The sequence below is a fragment of the Condylura cristata genome, unplaced genomic scaffold (genome assembly GCF_000260355.1).
Source record: "Condylura cristata isolate star-nosed mole 26May11 unplaced genomic scaffold, ConCri1.0 scaffold00001, whole genome shotgun sequence".
Lineage (NCBI taxonomy): Eukaryota > Metazoa > Chordata > Mammalia > Eulipotyphla > Talpidae > Condylura > Condylura cristata.
The window spans coordinates 2,115,198-2,121,482 of NW_004567102.1; positions in this window are offsets into that span (position 1 = coordinate 2,115,198).

The following is a 6,285-nucleotide window of genomic DNA, read 5'->3' on the forward strand; positions in this document are numbered from 1 at the left end:
CCCTCCCCCACCCCGCTGCTCTCCCTTCCCCCCAGCTACCCACTTCCTCCCGCCCCTCCCCCAGCCCTTCGCTCTCATTCATCCATCCATTCACCAAACTTTTGCTGAGCGCCAAGGGCCCCTTAGGCCCTAGTGCGAAGCTTGCAAGTGTGGAGAGCAAAACAAAGCCCTGGAGGATTCCAACAAATCCCTGCCGGGCTGTTGGCTCCTCCCCCCACCCCAGCCCACCTCCTCCTGGGCCTAGCCCCCTCCCTTGGGTCTCCAGTCTACTGGCCTGTCCCTTCTCAGGCCGTCCCCACAACTCGTGGGGTGGCAAGTCACAGTCTGACGCCCATGTGCTGTGGGCTCAGGCGGTAGCACCCCTCCTGACCATTCCCAGTAGGGAGACCCCAGTATGGCCACACTCTTCAGTCCTAAGAAAGGGTCAGGGTTATCTGCAGGGAATAGCGCTGCATGATCTAGGCCACATCTCCCCTACGGAGACAGGAGGAACCAGCTGGGGTTCAAGGCAGCTCCCCATTTCGGGTAGGAGAGAGTCTCCCCAAGGCTGGTTATGGAGGATGGCCATTCTTCAAGGCCGCAGGCAGAGATCCCTGTTCTCCTTCCCCAGGCCAAGGCATGGCCCTACTTTACTTGGAAAGCAGGCAAGGAACAGGAGAAAGAGACGTCAAAGACCCTAAGAAACTCTCCTTGAACTGGGGTGTGACATCAGTGGAAGCAGGGGACTAAATCTACAGGATTGGAATCCCCAAGGCCTTGCGCTGGTTAATGAGCTGACATGGACATCCAACCCTGCTGGCATGTGGCCTGGGCAGAGAAACCCAGATAGGGCCACAAGCCAGACTCCAGAATGCATCCCAGCCCGGGGAGAAGAGGGTCACAGGCCTAAAGCCACTGCCCTGCCACTTGCTTTCACCAGCTCACCCCGAGGTGACTGCTCGGCTTTAAAATGTGTGTATTTGCAGCCTTTCCTAAGTGGGAGGTGGCAGCAAGCTGGAGGGCATTTTACCTTGCAGAACCTGCTGCATCGAACAAAGTCAATAGTTCCTTAGACCAAAGGGAAACTAAACTGCCTTAGCCCGTGCAAAAGTATAAACCTTATACTCACCTAAAATGCACTGTCTGGTCACCAACAAGCAACCCAGCCGGCCAGCCCCAGCCAGAACGCCAAGATGGTTGTCCAGTGGCTGCCAGCTTGTGTTGGCAAAACCTGGGACCAAGGGAAAAACAAATTCCCCATGATTGGTGGGCAAGCCACAAAGCAGTGCCTACAGAAATGGGTCTGGGAGCAGGGGACCAGTGGGTGATGTTGCTGTGTTTGTAAGCTGGTAAGTCAAAAAGGAGGTGGCTCAGGAGGGTACAGAAGCCCGACCAGGAAGGTTACCCTGTCACTCTCATGACCATTTGTAGGGTCCCTTGCCCTTTTCTCTGTCTTGAATTTTGGGGGCATGTGTCCTTTTCCCAGCACGATGCCCTGTAGCCGTCGCAGATGACAGAAATCCCTTTGGCTAATCATTCTTCATTCAGTCCATTTTCTAAGCCTGAATACCTGTTAGGCTCTTGGGGAAACCCCAGTGAGCATCACAGATGAAATTCCCTGCCCTCGTGGAGCTGACATTTCGCCGGGGAGAGCTGGACAGAAAATGCCATACATATTACATTTATTGTTATTGGTTCAACAGACAAGTTGATTATAGAGTATGTTAGAAACTAATAAGCTTAACGGAGGGAAAGTACCATACAGCAGACGAAGGATTACAGGAGATGTGCAGTTGGAACTGGGAGGACGGGTAACATGTACAGAGACAGGACAGCAGTGAGAGGACAACCTCCAGGGTATCTAGGGAGAAAGCTGTCAGGCAGAGGGAACTAAACGTGCAGAGATCCTGGGGAGAGCGGGAGAGCGCATGCCCATGAGGCCTGGGCGCCTTGAGGAGACTGGTGTAACTGAAACAGAGCAACAGGTAAGAGGTGGGTGTCTTGGGGTGGTGGTCAGAGGGTAGAAGATTGCAGGGCTTTGTGGCACAGGGGTTAAGTCTCAACACTAGCTGCTCCCCTCAGCAGTGTATTTCAGTGGATCTGCCTGTTGTGCTTGCTCCCCACTCTGTCTCTAGTGAATCCTCTCACTCCCCTCTCCAACACCTCTAATATCCTACACCCCAGTTCTTGTATGCATAAATAAATAAATAAATCTTTAAAAAAAATGGCAGGACTGGAGGAGCTGGCTCCTGTCAAACCCCCCCCCCCTCACCTCGGGGGCCTGTGACCACTGAACTGCCTGCCTCTGCCCTGATGGGGGTGAGAAATCAGGAGACCCCCGCCCCCACACCTAAATGGCTAAGCTGTAACCCAGGGGCAGGAGGTTGCTGCCTCCAGACATGTTTCTTGACCACCACAAAGCTGGTGATATCAAGAGAAAGCCAGAGTCTCCACAGCTCACACAGGAACATTTCCTGCCCCCCTCAAAATTTCACTCTTTGTTTGATAGGACCTAACTCACATCCCAAACTGTGTTTCAGAAGAGTGTGCAGTGTGGTGCTAATGCCAGCCCACCTTGCTGTCCCAGCCGCAAGCCCTCCCCATGGCAGATGATGCCGCCCTCACCTGCGCCGCATCCCAGGGCTTCCTGGGAAGATCACTCGGAGGGCGGGCCAATCTGGGAACACAAGTAGTGGAAAGCAAAAGAGGCAGAACCTCAAGCTGTTTAATAACCCCTCTGAGCCTCAGTTCTAAAATGGGGGCAATGGCATCACTGACCTGGCTGGGGCAATGGGGGATCTGAGAGCAGGTATGCCTTTACCACGTGCTTGTCCTGCCCTCTTCCAATTCTTCAGGTCCGCTCCCTCTGCTCCTCCCCTCTCTCCCCTCCCTTGGAGAGTTGCTGGCTTCCTTGGATCTCAGCCCGGAAGGAGGAGGCTGATGAAACAGTGATGTCCTGGGACCATGGAGGGTAGGTACTGGTTCAGGGCACGGGAAGCAGAGTGGTGCCTGCCTTCTGGGCCCTTCAATTCAGTGGAGAATTTTTCCCTAGAAAGTTGGAACCAGAAGAGGCCCTCCTCCCACTCCAGTCTGCCAACTTCCTGGCAACAGAGCTCTTGGTCAGCAGGGCCTGATCCTGCCAGATGACCAGGCATACTAGTAAGCTGGGTGACTCTCTGGAGAGGGGTCAGCTGTGTGCCAGGGTGACTATCTGTTTAGTTGGGTCAGTCCTGTTCGGAATGAGCCAGACCAGGTTTTTTTACCTGTTGTCTGGTCATAACTTACAGTGTCCCAATTGAATTTTTAAAAGTAATTTTTGTAAAGATTTATTTATTTATGTATACAAGAGCTGGGGTACAGGCCAGAGGTGTGTGTGAGGAGGGGTGAGAGAATTCACCAAAGACAGAGTGGGGAGCAGAACAGGCATATAGACTGAAATACACTGCTGAGGGGAGCATTGGGGGAGACAGGAGAGGTCTGCTTGGTAATGTGGGGTCAGCATCCTGGCCAGGGATTGAACTTCTGCTGCAGTGGCTGTGGTGAGCTTCATTGTGTTACCAGGGAGGGCCTCCATTTTACTTTTAAGTGTACTCTTTGTGAAAACTGAGCATATCTATTCTATGAGCCAGTAATTCCACTCCTAGGCACATCCCCCATAGAAATTTGCATATCTACTCACCAAGATTTTTTCTAGGACAGTCACAGCAGCACTATTTGTAATAGTCCCAAGTCAGAAACTATCCAAATGCCCTTCAACAGAACGGATAAATAACTTTTGGTACGGTCAGACTACATAAATAGGATGCAATGGATTCTGCAGCCAAATGCAGTAACATGAAGAAAGCTCAGACATAAGGAAGAGTAACCCAGAATATGTAAAGTATGATTCTACCCATACAATTTCCAGCAAGGGTGAATGAACCTCAGATGCTCCACTGCCCTCACTGCACCTGCATCCCAGGGCTTCCTGGGGTGATCACTTGGATGGCTGGCCAATCTGGGCAGCGAGGATGGTGGTTAAGGAAAAACGGAGTACTTTTTTTTTTTAAGATTTTATTCACTTATGCCTACAGAACTGGGGTGCAGGCCAGAAGTGCAGTGGCAGTGAAAGGAGTCACCAGAGACAGAGTGGGAGACAGATTAGGCAGATTGATGAAATACACTGCTGAGGGGGAGCAGCAGGCGGGACAGGAGAGGTCTGCAGGGCCATGTGGGTCACTTCCCTGGCTGGGGATTGAACTTGTGCTGCAGTGGCTGTTAATAGCTTCATAGTGCTGCACTTTAACCCACTGCACCACCAGGGAGGACCCAGGAATGCTGTTTCTTGATCTCAGTAGCGGTGACAAGTGGTGTCTACTTCATGAAAATGCATTGAGCTGCAGAGATTTGTGCGTTTTCATCAATAAAAGATTGACTTTAAACTTTCCTGGTGTGGACAGTAGGTCAGACAATTCCTGTTCCTCTTTTCCCTGCCTCCTTGAATCTACCTACCATGGGGGATGGACACAGAACATCATCACAGCTTTTTGCCCTGCCTTTTGGAGAATTTTAGCTAATTCAGCCACTAAAACAAAAACCATTCACACTGGTCTCTCTTACTCTTCTAAGAATTACAGTTGACTCAGAAGTAAGAGGTAATATGATCAGCAGATAGGCTGACTAAAGAGATGCAATGAGACACAAGCCCCCAGCAAATATTAGAGCCAGGCCAGTCTACCACTGGGTTTCCAAACCAGGACTGGGAAGCTGTCAGGCCCTTACAACTCCCCCTTACAAAACAGGGTAAGAACTAACAAGTCAAAACCAATTCAACAACCCAGGTGAAAATGTGCTTAAATGACTCACTTGTTCTGAAAAATAAAGTTGTCCTAAACTCCCCATTCCCTGGACATCCCCGTTGGGTTCACTGAAGGTCATCCGGTTGTCCTTGCAGAAACTATATATATCCCAGCTCTGACAATTAGAAAATGCTTCCCATGGGCAAGCTTGGTTCTAAGAGCAATCAGCTCCCATGGGGAACCCCTCAGACTGATAAACCTGGTTGATGTCCCAGGCCTAGAATAGCTTCCTCTCCTTGCCAGCCACCCACCTGTCCAAACCCTTTAAAGGCCTCTCAAGCCCGTCTCTCCAGACTGCTTTGACACCACAGCCATCGCTGCTCCTCCAGCAGCACCTACTAAGTCTATCTTTAAGCATATGACCCTCCAGTCTAGGTTTCAAAAGTGCAGAGAACTTTGCTTTGCTCACTGGTTATACTCTGGTTTGGGCCAGTTCCTGGTACACAGTAGGCATGGCCTCAAAAGATACTGAATGGATGAACAGTTTGTCTCATGGAATCTCCTGGACTGTTACTCAGCTTTCTCTGGTTGTGTTCCTGGTTTCCCCAGACATGAACTTCGCTGGGCCAAGGATTATTATGTCTTATTCATCTTTTTATTTCTACCACTTGCTTAATACTTAAAAAGAGGAAAGGAAATGAGTCCTGGGCACTTGCAATCCTGAAGGCAGGGAGGTGGAGGTCAGTGGGTAGAGTTATTTGGATTTCATGGGTGTGGGTAATCCTGGAGAGGAACAAGCTACTATATTTGCCTACAAATTTATTTATACCCGCCTCCTTCCAGAGTTTGAGGTGGCTTACAAAAATATACATAATACAAGGTAAAAAACAAGGCGGTGAGGAAATCAGGACGAGGAAAAAATTAGAGTAGGAAAAATAAGATCAAGTCGACTTGATAGAAGTGGGCCAAAAAGTTGGTTAAGTTTTCCCAAAGCCCACTAGAGGCGGAACTCTCTCTCCCTCTCAGGGACAGCCACCTGCCACACAAGGACAGAGCTGCCCCCCGGGTTGGATGCGCCCGGGAGAGGGGGCTCCAAGGACCCTCCAGGAGCTTCCCAGGCCACCAGCCACAGAGCCGGGGCCTAGAAGCCTGGGGGGCTTAGAGGCGGGCCGGAGCCGGGAGCGCACTTTCCCTGAGGCTTCTGCCTGGCCCAGACGTGGGAGCCCGCGCTGCTGGCTGGGGCCAGTGACCCGAGGAGAGTAGAGCGCGCCCTGAAGGAGCGTTCTTCCATTCCACGCCGCACAGGTTCTCGAGTTAGCCACTCAAGGCTCTCCAGCCAACTCCACTCGCGGCCTACTAAGCGCGGGCTCAGCCAGCAGGGCACAAAGATGGAGGCAACAAGCGCGCCTTCCACCCCGCCCCACCCCCACCCACCGGCTCCAGACAAAGGGGCAGCCCGCCCCTCCCCCAGCCTCTCCCTCGCCTTCCCCCTCCGCCCTCCTCTCCCCTCCAGCCGCCCGTCGGTGAC